The sequence below is a fragment of the Stegostoma tigrinum genome, chromosome 13 (assembly GCF_030684315.1).
Source record: "Stegostoma tigrinum isolate sSteTig4 chromosome 13, sSteTig4.hap1, whole genome shotgun sequence".
NCBI classification, from domain to species: domain Eukaryota; kingdom Metazoa; phylum Chordata; class Chondrichthyes; order Orectolobiformes; family Stegostomatidae; genus Stegostoma; species Stegostoma tigrinum.
Window position 1 is genome coordinate 77,877,826 of NC_081366.1, and position 14,137 is coordinate 77,891,962.

Here is a 14,137-nt window from a genome sequence, read left to right on the forward strand (position 1 = left end):
GATGTCAAGTTGTTAGGATTTCCTAATGCATGCAAATCCCTGAAGTGATGGGGGATAGTATCTGGCAAACCCTACACTGCTGGAAGTATTTGATGTGATAATGGAGGAATTTTACCCTGAATCTGATGCCGAAATTCCTCACCAGCAATCAGCAAAGATCAATGAACATATTGCACTTTACCACATCACCATGAAATGGCTGATGCTGGTAATGGTTATAAAAATGTCGAGCAATTGTTTCTTCCAAGCATCAGCAATCTTTCCCTAACCAGTAGAAACTCTCTGTGGAAAAAATAATCACGTTTTTATTTATAACGGATATTCAGTCTTAAAGAAATACTGAATAAGACACAGTTTGCTGGTGCTCAGCAGATTTGTTTTCGCTGTGTTTCTTCAACTTGTATTGTAGACCCATGCAAATACCGCAAGATCTGGTCTTATTAAAGCTGCCTTACTCAAATCATACCTCCTGCTGACAGGAGTTAAAGTTACACCTACACAATTGTGAGTGCTCTCCCAAATACTCAGCCCAGCTTTCCTAAATCAGTAATCATGATGCTAGTGTGCATGACATTTATAGGGATCAGCAGTGGGGTATGGTTTTGTATTTTAGAACAATGAAGGAAGACGGTGGGGCTAGCAGGTGTAAAGTGAGAGGCCACAAATAACGCAAAAGATAATATAGCAGATAAGAAATATAACAGATAACAAAACATAACAAAGGCAATATTACAACAACCTGTCTTTCTGCATCACTGTAATTCAATGTCCATACCTGACACTTATCATAATGCCAACCCTAACCCTTACTTTAATCCTATCCCTAATACCCAAACTGCTTATAATTAAGAGCACAAGTTATTGAACCGAAATTGTGTAAGGACAGCAAATCAGTTGAACAGAAACTGAACAAAAGTAAGTGTTTAACTCAAGAGTGTGAATTGCCTTTCACAGTAGACAGATTTTCTAGTCCATTACAACTCCAGCTAGCATTTTAGTACAAATTTTACACTTGTTGTGATGATTGCACTGTCTCGTGGTGGGATAATGAGAACATTAGTTCAGAGATGGATTAGCAATTACATTTTGCGCTATATTGCAGACAGATGGTGTATAAATTCAAGTGAGGGTTTGTGGCTTCGACACTCTTCTATCCCATATGCCCATGATCTACTAATTATGGTTCTGTTATGAGTAAGATGCATTGAAGGGATGTGAAATTGGATCTGACGAATAATTACCTGCTTTTTGATTGCAGACGCAGAGACACAACACAACTTAATTAGTCAGGCTTTTGTAAAAGAAGCAAAACTATTGCTTCAGCCCTGGCTGAGAAGCAAAAGAATTATTGTATGACTGCCTTGAAATTGAAGGATGGTGGCATGCCATTATGAAAAGGAAGCTTTGCAAACGATGTATATGACAGTGTAAAATGTTTGGCACAAATACACCAACTTTTTTTAAAAGCAGCATTTTTAACTCTTTCTGTCCAAAATGAACACAATAATTACAGAGGAAATAACCTTTAACCTACTGCAATCACAGAACGAGCAGTTTTCTTTTTAAAAAACTGTGTGCATTTTCATTATCCAGCTATACGACAAGATTATTTTCTCCCCAGTGAGGACTTTCCAGACCATCCATTATGACTGGCTGAGGGCAGCCAGGTGCTCGAATATGCCCAAGAGAATTGTGGCTGGGATTGGTGGATGTCAGGCATGGTCCTGCAATACACAATTCTTCAGTGCTCCATCTTACTGGACTGCCACTGGTCTCCCCTGGGACAGCACATTAACTCTCAGGTTGCTGAACAAACAACTGTATATGGTTACACAATGCATGTTGTGACTGGCACTTGAAGAGTTCATCGCCAGGGACAAAACTTTGGCAGAGAAATTGGGTTTGATACTGGACATGCAGCCCAGAGGTTAAAGTCTGGTAATACCTTTGCACGTTGGGATATTAGGCCCAAGATATATGATCGTTTGTAAGCTGCAACAGACAAAATGTTCGTAACAGTTGTTAGTTTGCAGAAATCTACTTAGTTTACTCCTGCACTTAAGAAGTAGAACTTCATCCTGTCCTAGAGATGCTGGAGCATCTCAGATAACAAGGTGTAGAGCTGGATGAACGCAGCATGAAAGGTGCAGGAAAGCTGACGTTTCGAACCTAGACCCTTCTTCAAAAGGGTCTAGGCCTGAAACGTCAGCTTTGCTGATGCTGCTTGGCCTGCTGTGTTCATCCAGCTCTACACCTTGTTATCTCCCTTCATCCTGACCTAGCCTGGCCTATAGATGTGTCCAGTGCCACACAATGTAGCTGACTGTTAGTGCCCTCAATTACTAAGTGCTGCCCTCGCTCATCCTGCAGAAATCCTAGAAACAATTTGTCTTAATGTTGCACCATGTTTATGATCAATGCTGTCCATTTAACCAAACACCCTTTAACTGTTCCCTCGCTGTCACTGAGTCAAAACCCTGGAATTCCCTCCCTAACGGCATAGTAAGTCAATCCACAGTAGCGGTTCAGGAAGGCAGCTCACCACCACCTTCTCAAGGGGCAACAAGGGACAGGCAATAAATACTGGATCCAGCCAGCGACACCCACTCCCTCAAATGAATAAAAAAACTGATCATTTGGCACATTTAAAGTACTGTGAGTTAATAGGCATCAATATAATTTCTCAACTGTACTTGAGATATTTTGTATACATACTTTGTGTGTCCAAATAGTTTTTGGGGAAACAACTCTCCCTTCAAAAGGGAAGACATACAATTCAAAAATATAAGTTTGATGAATATACAGCATATATCGCCTGTCCGCAGGTCCTGCTGAGTTTGTTATCCTGTTAGCCTCTAAGAATGTTTCTCCTCAGTGAGCACACATAGCTGCAACATTGATAATTTCACAGTCACGTGATATTTCTGTGCTTCTCGAACTCTGGCCTGTCAAGCAGCACAGCGTGCTCCGCAGATTGTGAGATTAGTACCACAACTAATTGTTGTTGGCATCTCTGTGGCATAGCAGGTTACTGTGCCAGCACTCTCTGCCACAGCGTGTAGGATGGAAGTTTGCTCCTGTACTCTCCTGTGGTGAGTTCCTGATCACAGGGGGAGAATCATCATGGGAACATGGGAAGCCAACTCACTTTGGAGGAAATAAGCAACTACAGGGTCGCAGGTTGACTGCAGGAGTGAATGCTATCAAGAATGTTATCGGTCAGATATTCAGAGATTCTGAATGGTTTGCTCCTTTGAATTTGAATTTTAGATGGCTTCCTTGGTCTTAGCTTTTATTGGACCTTTGATTTAAATTGTAAATTTTGTCGTATTGATTATAGGTAAATAATCAGATTTTATCTGTAACATAAAGACATAACTTGTTCTGTTCTGAAGACATACGAACCCAGCCTTGTGATGTGCACGCAAAAATTAACCTTGTTTATCTGTGGACAGAATTAGGTTATTTGTTGTACTATTTAGATTCCATCTACTTATTGATGAGAAGTTACATGTCTGTTTATCGCTTTTATGCATGAGACAGTCCGCGAATCAATCTGGAAAATGGGTGAAATATTTGTTTGATATAATCTACTCAATAGATTGTCAATAGGATTGTAGATATGGAAACTTCCAAAGTGTGCTTTGTGAGAGTTCAGTTTTATCAGGGCTCTATAACCAGTAGTAGCAATAATTAAAAGCCTGTATTTGTTTCAGAGATAGTAGGAACTGCAGATGCTGGAGGATCTGCTGCTTGGCCTGCTGTGTTTATCCAGCTCTATACCTTATTATCTCTTAAGCTTGTATCAGTGATCTTTTAACTGTTCTGGTACAAACTACAAACTCCTTAATCACTATGAATGCTCCAGTTACAATTGAATTCAATCAATAAATTTTGACTTCTGGCTTGCACGTCTGAGTTATCCAGGGGCCATCACATCCGTCTACATGCCCATTGAGTCAATTCCATTTAAAAAGCCAGTGTACAAATGGAAATTGGAGAAGGAAAGGAGTGTTTGTGATGGATACCACACACGGAGCAAGGTGGCAACCAGATTCAGTGATATATCGCTGGGATTACCAGATGCAATTCAGGACTGGTGGGGATAAATGTTTCCCCCAGAAGGAGTGAGGAAGCTGTGGCTCTCAAATAAATCCTGGTGGGAGGTATCTTTGGTGGTGAGCACCCAAAGCATTGTGCCCAGACATTGGTTACAGTGTAATGTCTTAACCAGACCAGGAATTGTGAGTATATTTGCTGATTCACGCATGTCTCTGATGTAAGACATGTCCCCTCAACAACACGGCCACACGTACATGAGTCAAGTCTGACCACCGATTGGGATTTCAAACTCCCAGGCAAGCACGGGCAGATATTCCTGATAAGGACATCTGTGGAGAGTTTGCATTGGTCTGGCATGATCCTGTAAGAGATCGGCACACTGGGCACACATGCTGAATGTGTGAGTGATGTTGACCAGGCTGGTCTGGCCTAGTCTACAGCAGTACGATAGGTGTTTTGCTGCTGGCCCTGGAGGGAGATGATGGGAAAATGGGACAAACACATCTCTAAACAACACCACCTCTTGCCCCTCTCCTGTATACCCAGCCACTTCAGCCTTAAGGCCGGATTTGTGTTCTTGGCAACAACTTCAAGTAGCTCTGCTTTTGGGGAGTGACTCTTCAATGGGCAGGACCATGACCATGTGATCATTCGTCATACTCTACGTCTGACAAACTGATTCTGGTCTTATTGGTCTATATACAGGATCAAAAAGTTTCCATACATCTCATTCCTACCATTTTCAAATATTAGTGCTTATCCAGTCAAACAGCAATATTAGTTCAGATTTGTATGTAATTCATCTGGTTGTCAAATGGCTTGAAGTATTGTCATTCCACAAACACAATGAATATGGTAAATCTTATCATTTCTGTTTCTCTCTCTTTCATAGATGTATCAACAGCAGTTGGGAACTCCCAGCCTAGTTGCTAGCTTTTTCTGCCTTGCCTTGCAGAGACATAGAGAAAAACTTGCACCTATGACTTCAGTTCATTTCAAAGCATGTTGCAGTTAGCGAAGTTTATTTGAAGTGGAATCTCCCTTGCAATGTGGGAAACACACATACCAATTTGCGTACAGAAAGGTTTCGCAAACAATCATTTGATAATGAACAGAAAATCTATCCAGAAATTTCACTTGATGGAAAAATATTGACTGAGCAAATATAGTGTAGTAGTTCATTCTGCAATTTCTGTTCCAAAGGATGACTCCCATAATATAACCTTCATTCACTCGCAGAGAATTTGTCAAAATGAATTGGAAGCAACCAAAATCAGAAATTTCTAATTAGGTGTAGAGCTGGATGAACACAGCAGTCCAAGCAGCATCATAGGAGCAGGAAAGCTGATGTTTCAGGCCTAGACCCTTCTTCAGAAATTTCTGCTCCTATGATGCTGCTTAGACTGCTGTGTTCATCCAACTCTACGCCTTGTTTTCTGAGATTCTCCAGCATCTGCAGTTCCTACTATCTCTGAAATTTCTAATTAGGCTTGAATTTAAAAAAAATAGCTTGTGGTGCACTGGTAGTGTCCCTACCACTGGGCTAGGAGGCATGGGTTCCTGCTCCAGAAGAGTGTAATAACATCTCTTAGACAGGTTGGCTATGAAAATATAGAATGTAAGTGTACGCACTTAGAAGGTGAGGTAGGCCTGGAATCTCTTCCTCAGTCTCCATTATTCTTCACAATGGGTGAGGAGAGAACTGAAACTGATGAAGTTGTTGACTTGCTCACCGAACTGGCTTGTTTTTATTCAGATGTTATGTCTCCATAATAGGTAACATCATTGAGGCCTCTGATGAAGCGTTCTAGTCTGCTTGGAATTGTAATTATAAGCGGAATAGAATAACATCGCTTCATCGGAGGCTGCACCGATGATGTTTCCTAGCATGGTGATGAAACGTCTGAACGAAAACAAGTCAGCTTGGCGAACAAGTCAACAACTTCACCCAAAACCCGAGCTACAGATCTTCGCTAAAACTTTAAACTGAAAATAATTCCCAAAAGTCGCGGTGCTAATAAAATTGGAGGAGCAAATCCTCTTGAGGATAACCCACCTTTGCAGAGCAATGCTTTAAGTGGCCTTTTAAAGCTCGTGTTAAGTGGATGTTTTAAAAATGTCGCGCATGCGAGGTACAAACTCTGGAATTTCATTGGTTGGTCCATAATGTTGCAATTTGCGCGAGATTGGCGACTAAATGAAGTTCTAGCGAATTCTCAGAACTTGTCACTTTCCAGCCCCCACTTGCTTAGTTTCCACTTTCACCAGCCAGAATTTTAACTCCTAAGTTGTTAGTAACAGGCAAATGTTAATGTGTTGTTACACATTTTCAGCTCTGAAATGTTCAGTGCCTCTCCACAGTGGTACAGCTGAGATCTGGAACTCAGTGGATGATGAATCATAGGTGTTGGCCCATGTCTCTTATGTGTCATGGTACCACACAATCCTGGCATTTAAAACCTTCTAGCATCTGCCTAACTAAGGGACTGGAGCTTGGGGCTCTGAGGAGAAAATCTAAACTGTTGGTGTTCATCTATCCTGTCAGTGTTACACAGACTGTGATTTGGATAGTTCCAGTGTCCGCTAACACACATTGGCAACAGCGATATTGCAATCCTCCAACATTGGGCTGAAGTTCTGTGGTAATTGCTGTCATCTGGTCCAGAAGAAACTTACTGATGCTCATTTCCAAACACCAATTTGCAGCAAATATTTTGACTGGAAAATTAGCGCTTAAACCGATACTGATGTCAGCAATCACTGTGAGCCAGTGTTGTTGCTGCTGCGAACAGTGAAATAATGTGTCTGCAATAATGGAATTAGTTAGCCAATAGCACAAATTAAAACAAATCAAGAGGAGAGAGAAAAACACTCAGCTTCGGAACATAAAAGCCCTGTAACACCTCTTCACAGAGGAGAAGAGAAAATGAAAGAAAGGCATGCATTTACATTATATTTCTCACAACCACCGAATCTTTCAGGGTGCTATACAACCAATGAAGTACTTTTGAAGTGTAGTCATTGTTGTGATGTAGGAAACACAGCAGCCAATTTCCGCACAGCAAGCTCCCACACAAAAGTGAAGCATGTTAATTGTTTCATTTGAAGTTACATACCTATATATGCATGGAGGGAAGATAGCAGTTGGATGGTTACTTAAGCATATGTAAAGAGACTGTTACTGACACAACAGTGGAGTGAAAAGATCTGTGTTAAACACCACAAGTGAATAGAGGCCAAAGAAAGACTGGCTTTGGTTTATTCCTTCACCTATTAGGGGTACGGCAACAGCACCCAGCCAATCTATTTTCTCATGCTGATTGAGGGCTGAATATTGATCGGAGTAGTGGGCATTGCTCACTCACTTTCCACCTGAGCGGGTGGATGGAACTTTACTATAAAGCCTCATCTGAAAGACAGCTGCTCTGACAGTGCAGCACTCCCTCAGTTCTACACTGGAGTGCCAACCATTGACCTTGTGATCAGCAGCTGAATCTAGAATCCAGAGGTCAGAATGTCAATGCCCGAGGTACAATTGCATATTTAGTGAAGGTGGTTTGGTAGGATGTTTCATTGGTGCTGAGCTACAACTAGCTTTAGAGCCCTCAAGTGATTTCCTTATCCTGCTTAGGCATGTAGGGACAAAGGAACAGGAGTGGGCCACTCAGCCCGTCGATCCCTGTCTTAGCATTCAAGGCTCATCAAACATTTCAATGCCTTACATCCATCCCATCCCTGTTGTGCTGTTGGTAATCACAAATAATCTAATAGCCCTCTGGAAGAGAGAATTTCATAGGTACACAATTTTCTGAATTAAAAAGTATTCCCCTCATCTATGACCTGAATGGTAGTCCCTAAAATTTAAATTGTGCCCTGGTTCTAGACTCCCAAACCAGAGAGAATAGCTGCATCTTCCCTGTTGATACCTCTTATTCTTCCAAAGTACACGGTACAAGTCCAGTTTTCCCAACCTCTCTACTTAGGATAGTCTCACCATCCTGGTACCAAGTCTGGTGAAGCTTCATTGCACTCCCTCTGTGGCGAAAACATTTTTACTAATTGAAAGAGACCAAACCTGCACATGTCCCAATCCTCATGAAGCCCTATATATCTTCCTCATAACAGATAGTTCCACTTAGCTCTGTTATGTTCTGCAAATATGGATAAATTACACATGGCCACCACCTCCAAATCATTGGTTTATATTGTGATCACCTGGAGCTCAAGTCCTCAGTCTTGCCATACTCCATGAGTCACAGCCTGCCAGTGTGAGAATAACCCATTCATTTCTACTCTGTTAATTATTTATTGATCAATCATTAATCTGGGCCAGTTCAATGCCTCCTGTCTGATGTGCTTTCATTTTTCTAACCAAGCCTGTGGTGGACTTTAAACAAAAGCTTTCTGAAAACCCAAGTATATTACTCCCATCAGGTCCCCTTTGTCAATTTTGTTAGTGGCATCTTGAAAAAATTCTGACACTTTTGTCAAGCATGATTTCCTGTTTCCGTGAAGAAGGTGGATGAAGGTGCACCTGTGGACCGCACCTTCTTCGTGAAGAGGGTCCTGTTGGACTGTTGCGGGTTCGCTGCTGCGGACATTTACTGCCTGCAGGATTTCCCCGGAGGAGGTTTTTACGATGTGACCTTCAGGAGTGCCAAGCTTTGCGAGCGTTTCCTGGAGGTTTTCAAGGAGAAAGGAGGTGAGGGCCCCCTCTCTGTACTGACCGCTGTCCCGCTGTTCATGATGCCAGCACAGAGGAGCCGCATGGTGACTGTACACATGTACAACCCACATATGCCAGCAGTTGATGTCCTGACCTTCCTTGGAAGGTACGTGAAGATGGAAGGGGACCTAACAGACATCATGGACCCATTTGGCATCTGGACCAGTAAGAGGCAGGTCAAGGTGACGCTGAGGACGGGCGCGGACGGGAACGTCGTACACCCACCGTCCAGCTTCGCGATTGGCGGGAGCAAGGGCTACCTGACCTATGCAGGGCAACCTAAAGTCTGCCATTCCTGTGGTAGGTCAGGTCACGTGGCAGCCAACTGCAAAGCCACCATCTGCAGGAACTGCAGGGAGGAGGGACACCTTGCAAAGGATTGCCCACAAGAGAAAAGCTGCAACCTTTGCGGGGAAGCGGGCCACCTCTATAGGGCATGCCCGCAGCGGGGGACCACCTACGCCCAGGTTGCCGGCAGGGGCAATGCGGGGCCAGCCCCCCCCCCCCCCCCCCCCCCCCCAACCCCCGGAGGAGAGGAAGGCACCAGGGCCCAGCAAGGACCCCACTAATGTGCAGGAGGGCCAGGTCGTGCAGGAGGGCCCAGCCCCGCAGGATGGGCCCAAGGCCAGCAAAGCACCCCTGCAGGCTCCGCTCCCCCCCGACAATCCGGAGTCGATGGAGGCGGCGACAGGCGACCCAGGGGAGTGGACGATGGTCCGGAAAGCGAGGAGGAAGGCGCGTCGACGGGCCCAGGAACCGCAAACATCAGGCAGGAAGAAGCAGCTACGGGGGGCTATAAGAGCTCCTCTGACGAGGGGGATTCGGAGAGGGCCCGCCCGAAGCAGAAGTTAAAGATCTCCAGGGAGAAGGAAAGCAGCACCACGCTTCCAGGTGACGGGAGGCATCCTGAGGCTCCCTCCGACACCCAGTTAAGTGCCGCTGGAGCACTGGAGGGCCCCCCGGAACTTCCAGGCGGGAAGGAGGAAACAGCGCGTCCCCCTCCTGACCCAGAGCCGGACCCTCCTGCCTCCGCACCCCCGACGGGGGGATGCCACCCGGAAGGCAGCGCGGACGGTTTCCTGAGCCCGGAGAGCGTCCAGCAGTTCGCCTGGGCAATGGGCATGAAGGGACAGATGGAGGGGCTGGACCTTGGACTTGGGGAGGGTACTGTGGTCACTGCCCACAATGGGGGTATGAGTTGCGAGCATTAATGTGCGCAGCGTTAAGTCCACCACAAGATGTGTGTCCACGTTGGCCTACCTGACCACCATCAAGGCGGACCTCCTGTTTCTGCAGGAGTGCGGGATACCGCACCTCGGCAGGTACGGGAAATGGTCTGGCGCCTGGACCTGTGGGCCTTCGATCTGGTCGGGGGGGTAACGACTGTCGGTCCTCAGGCCTGGCTATTCTGCTGCGGGGGCGCGACTTCACCATCTCTCAAGTTCAGGAGGTGGTGGGGGGGGGCGCCTCCTAGTGGCTGACATCACCTACAGGAACACTCCCCTGAGGCTGATCAACGTGTACGCCCCAGCGGTACGGAGTGAGCGGTTGGCCGTCCTGCAGCGGCTTCCACCCCTGCTGGCTACGTCCAGGCCAGTCATCCTAGGCGGAGACTTCAACTGCATCATTGATGCAGATGGAAGATCCGGCGTGGGGACAGCGGGTGGGGGGAGTCAACTGGACGTCACGTCCAGATTCCTGATGGGCACGGTGAAGGATGCCAAGCTGCTCGACGTCTTCAGCACCCCTGCGGACGGAGTGCAGCGGAGGTACACCTGGTCGCGGCCAGACGTGTCTATTCGCTCAAGGATAGACTTCCTGTTTGTGTCACGGACGTTCTCGGTCGGGTCAACCGGCGTCGAGCCAGTGTTCTTCTCTGACCACTGCCTCCTGCTGGCTGTCTGACACTTACAGGACGACCAGCCGGCTGGCAAGGGGACGTGGAAGCTCAACACGACTCTGTTGACCCCAGAGAACGTCGAGGAGCTTAAGAGGGAGTACGCGGGTTGGAGAACCCTGAAACCCCTCTTTGCGTCTCCAGGCGACTGGTGGGAGACGGTGAAGGAGAACATCAAGAGGTTCTTTGTCCTCAAGGGTGTTCGGAAGGCGAGAGAGAGGCGGGGAAAGCTGTCGCGACTCCAGAAAAGGGTGCAGAACCTGCTCCTTCTGCAGTTGATGGGGGTCGATGTCATGGAGGACCTGCGTGAGGTGAGGGGCCAGCAAGCCTCACTCTTCACTGCGGAGGCCTCCAGGATAATCTTCCGGTCCAGGGTCCGCTCCGTGGAGCAGGACGAGGCGTGCTCGCGTTTCTTCTTTCAGAAGGTGCACAAAGGGAGCTCTGTGCTTAGCCGGCTGAAGGAGGACGACGACTTGGTGACGTCGTCTTGGCCTGACATTTTGAGGATCAGCAGATCCTTCTATGCCGGACTGTACAACACGAAGCCCACGGACAGCACGGCCTCCGAGTCGTTCCTGTCGTCTATCACGGAGGTCTTAGACGACGGCATGAGGGAGTGGCTGGACCGGCCGATATCCCTGGATAAGCTGACCAGAGCCCTCAAGTCCTTGGAGAGGAATAAGACTCCCGGGAGCGACGGCTTACCGGTCGAGCTGTATTCCGCTCTGTGGGACCTGGTCGGCCAGGACCTGCTGAAGGTGTACGATAGTGCGCTTCGGGCAGGGGAAATGTGCAAGTCCATGAGGAAGGGCATCATCACCCTCATTTACAAGAGGAAGGGGGAGAGAGAAGAAATTAAGAATTGGCGTCCCATTTCACTATTGAACGTGGACTACAAAATCCTGGCCAAGGTCATAGCCAACCGGGTCAGGTCTGTCCTGGAGTCGGTGATTCACCCTGACCAAACCTGTGCTGTGCTGTGCTGGGCAGGAAGATCGCTGAGAGCCTCGCGCTCATCAGGGATACGATCGCCTACGTACAGGACAGGCGGGTGGACACCTGCCTCGTCGGCCTTCGACAGGGTCTCTCATGCTTACATGAGGGACGTCCTCTCTAAATTGGGGTTCGGGGAGGGCATTCACAATCGGATCCGGCTGCTCTACGCCAACATCGTTAGCACAGTCTCGATCAACGGGTGGGAATCGGACAGTTTTCCTGTTAGATCTGGAGTCAGGCAGGTCTGCCCGCTCTCTCCTGCCTTGTTCGTGTGTTGTGTGGAGCCCTTCGCCGCATCCATCAGGAAGGACGTGAGCCTGAAGGGCGTGACTATCCCAGGCAGCGGAGGCCTTCAGGTCAAGACCTCCCTGTGCATGGATGATGTCGCCGTCTTCTGCACCGATCGTCGGTCGGTGAGTAGACTATTGGACATCTGCGGCCAGTTTGAACTGGCCTCGGGTGCCAAAGTCAATAGGGGTAAGAGCAATGTCATGTTCTTCGGGAACTGGGACGACTGCTCCTTCATCCTCTTCACCGTCAGGACAGACTACCTGAAGGTGCTGGGTGTTTGGTTTGGTGGAGCTGGGGCGTGCACTAAGACTTGGGAGGAGCATATCACCAAACTGAAGCAGAAGCTGGGCAGGTGGACGCTCTGGTCCCTCTCCATTGTGGGTAAGAACCTGGTTTTCAGGTGCGAGGGGCTTTCGGTACTGTTGTATGTGGCCCAGCCTGGCCTATTCCCTGGACCTGCGCCGCTGCGGTCACCCGGGCCATCTTCCACTTCATTTGGGGGTCGAGGATGGACCAGGTCTGCAGGGACACCATGTACAAAGACCTGGAAAATAGGGGAAAGGGCGTACCGAACGCCACCCTCGCCCTGACGGCTACCTTTGTACGTGGCTGCATCAAGCTGTGCGTAGATCCTCAGTACGCAAACACCATGTGTCACTACTTACTGAGGTTCTACCTGTCCCCGGTGTTGTGAAGGATGGGCTTGGCCTCGTTGCCACGGAACACTCTGAGTAGTTGGACCGTTCCGTACCACCTGTCCTTCGTGGAGAAATTTTTGAAAGGAAACATCTTTGACCACAAGGCCGTCAGGCAGTGGTCAGCACGTAGTATCCTCGAGACCCATCGGGAAAAGGAGAGGGTGGATCCCATCGTGTGGTTCCCCACGCAGACTGCCAAAGTCGTTTGGCAGAATGCCTCATCGCCAGAACTTTCAAACAAGCACAAGGACATTGCTTGGCTGGCGGTGAGAGGGGCTCTGCCAGTGAGATCCTTTATGCATGCCCGGAATCTCTGCACCACCGCACGCTGCCCTCGAGGTGGCTGCGGGGGGGACGAGACTGTCGATCACCTCCTTCTGGAGTGTGCCGATGCACAGGAGGTCTGGAGGGGGATGCAGTAGTATTTGTCGAGGCTCGTCCCGAGCAGCTCCGTGACGCGGGACTCCGTGCTCTACAGGCTGTTTCCGGGGACGCACACCGAGACCAACATCAACTGCGCCTGGAGGACCATCAATGCGGTGAAAGACGCTCTTTGGTCTGCCCGCAACTTGCTGGTCTGCCAGCTGAAAGAACTGACCCCGACCGAGTGTTGCAGACTGGCGCACTCCAAGGTCCAGGACTACGTGCTGAGGGATGTGCTAAAGCTTGGGGCAGCCGCCGCCAAGGCGCGGTGGGGAAAGACCACCGTATGAAACCCCTCGTCCAGAATAGGAAAAAAGGCCCTATCTGGTAACTGGGCCCAGCTGGCGCCTTCCCCAACTGGTCAGGGGGCCAACTGGGACTGTGCGGGGAGATGACTGCCGGGGTATTTTCTTTGCTTTGTTTTTTTTCTTCTTTGTTTGTTTTTTTCCTTTAGTTGATGTACGTACCCCCTGGGTAACCCGGAGCGGCTTGCATGACTGGGTGGGTGTATAAATATGTTTTAGTTTTTGTACATCTTATGAATAAAGTATATTTTTTCAAATAAAAAAAAGTGATGAAACGTCTGAAAACTAACCTTCCAGCTCAGCGAGCAAACTCACATCCAGAAACTCAACCTGAGCTACAAATCTTCTCAAAACTCTCTAGTCCCCCTCCACCGACACCCTCATCCGCTTAGCCGAACTCATCCTCACCCTTAACAACTTCTCTTTCAATTCCTCCCACTTCCTACAGACTTAAGGGGTGGCCATGGGTACCTGCAAGGGCCCAAGCAATGTCTGCCCCTTTGTAGGTTATGTGGAACAATCCATCTTCCATACCAACACAGGCCCTAAACCCCACCTCTTCCTCCAATACATTGATGACTGTATCGGCGCCGCCTCGTGCTCCCACAAGGAGCTAGAAAAGTTCATCCACTTCACCAACACCTTCCATCCCAACGTTAAATTCACCTGGACCACATCTAATACCTCTCTCTCCTTCCTGGACCTCTCTGTCTCCATCTCCAGCAACCACCTAGAAACT